Below are 2,333 nucleotides of genomic sequence, written 5' to 3' on the forward strand. Positions count from 1 at the left end.
ATATATATATATATATATATATATATATACACACACACACATGCAAATATTAAAATTTAAGTCTTGACAACTAAATCTATGTAAATCTCTCTTAATATTTTCATACACGTGCATGTAACATTTCTATTGACAGTTATATTAACAACCTAATATTCACCTTTGCATGTCAATGAAATTATGAAGCATCCATTTAGACTATAGTTTTAAATAAATATAAATTATGGGTTCTAAATTAACAAATTTGTTAAGCAATTACATGACAACATGTTACAATTTTAACAAGTTTAATCAAGCTCAAATAAGCTGCACAGTCTCATAAATAATGCCATTCAAAATACTTCTCTTAATTTTTTTTTAAGGAACCCATTTTTAGGGAATATTTTATTTTATTTTTTTATAAAAAATGGATAAAATAAATATTATTTTCATTAAAAAAATTTATTATTTTTTATTATATGTCATCCAATATTCAACTCCTACATTTTAGGATTTGTTTTGTATTATTTGAAGAACTTTTCACACATTGAACCCTTTCTAGTATAAACTCATTAATTTTTTAATCTCACTTAAAAAAGTAGTTAATTAACTTAATAATTCTAATTTTTAATAAATAATTAATCAATTAAACCCATATTAATTCAAATAAAATATTAGTCATTTAATTAATTAACTTACTAATTATAAAATTTAATTAATTAAAAATTTCAATAAAAAAATTAATTAATTATCCTAGTAATTATAAATTTGAACAGTAAATCTACCTAATTAACTTAATAATTAATCAATTAAGCTCATAATAATTGAAGTAAATACTAATCATTTAATTAATTAACATAACAATTATAATTTCATTAATTAATTAACTTTGAAATATTAATAATTTAATTACTTAACTTAATAATTAAAATTTAATTAATCAACTTAATAATTATAAACTAACTAAATTTTTTAATTTCATTTAATTATTTAATTTACGAACTTAGTAATTATAAATTTTAACAATAAGTCTACCAACTTAACTTAATAATTGATCATTTAAACCCATAGTAATTGAAATAAATATTACTCACTTAATTAATTAAGTAATTAATAAGAGTGAAGCCCTTCAGAGATAGCTAATAAATATTACTCACTTAATTAATTAAGTAATTAACTTTTAAAATATTAATAATTTAATTAATTAACTTAATAGTTATAAAATTAATTAATTAACTTAATATTTATAAACTTTAATTAATTAATAATTTAATTAATTAACTTAGTAATAATAAATCTACTTAATTTCTTAAAATGTATAATTTTTTTCTTTAAAAGAAATAGAAAATGCACAATCGAACATATTTTATAATTTTTCTTTTTAAAAACATATAAATCATAACGACACCAAATGTGTTTTTTTAAAACATAAAATTGAAAATAAAATAAATTGAAAAAAAAAAAAAAACAGAAAGTGATCCCAAACAGTACCTACATTTGTAACATTTTGGTGCATAAAATTATGCATGAAAAATTGTCTATTTCGGTTTTAAAAATTCAATAATTATGATATATTTTTTTATGTTATGTTAAAATTTGAAGTATTATAAATATAAATATGAAAATTTGTGTTAGATATGTAAAAATATAAGTATTTTGTGCTAAGTATGTAAATGCATCCCTTCTTTTTTTTTTTAAATGTAATTAATTCAATCCACAAAAATATCTGTAGAGAGAGAGAGAGAGAGAGGGAGAGATTCATAGAAACACAAAAGGATAAGGTCATGAAGAAACAAACATTTTTGAATGTTGGTGGGGACACTGAATTTGTGAAGGAGAAAGATAGAGGTTTCTGATCCCTTGGACTATTTTTTCTTGCAAGTTGCTACTACTGAATCTATGGAATTTTTATGTACATACATCCCACACAATTCCCATGTATTTACATATTTAACACCTTAACTTCTTACATTTATACCACCTGAACACATTATGTTAAGTGAGATACACCTTTTTCATGCATTGTTAAGCTGGTATTTACGTAAAAATTGAAGTTAGGTGTTAGATATGTAAATACGTAAAAATTGGGTTTTGGTCTGATCACAATAGCGCACTCTTCCACAAAGAAGGCTCCATTTAAAATAGACAATCCCATTTGATATCTTCACTTATTTTATCTTTCCCCACCACTGATGGTAGGGCTGTAAAAAAAGTTCGTTGTTCTCGAACAGTTCGTGTTCGGTTCGTCAATGAGTTCGTGTTCGACTCGTTCGATAAGCAAACGAGGAACAATTTTTTTTTCAGTCGGTTAGTTAGACAAATCAAACACGAACAATGATGTGTTCGTTCGTGTTCGA

Source organism: Phalaenopsis equestris, unplaced genomic scaffold (genome assembly GCF_001263595.1).
Source record: "Phalaenopsis equestris unplaced genomic scaffold, ASM126359v1 Scaffold001007, whole genome shotgun sequence".
Classification (NCBI taxonomy): Eukaryota; Viridiplantae; Streptophyta; class Magnoliopsida; order Asparagales; family Orchidaceae; genus Phalaenopsis; species Phalaenopsis equestris.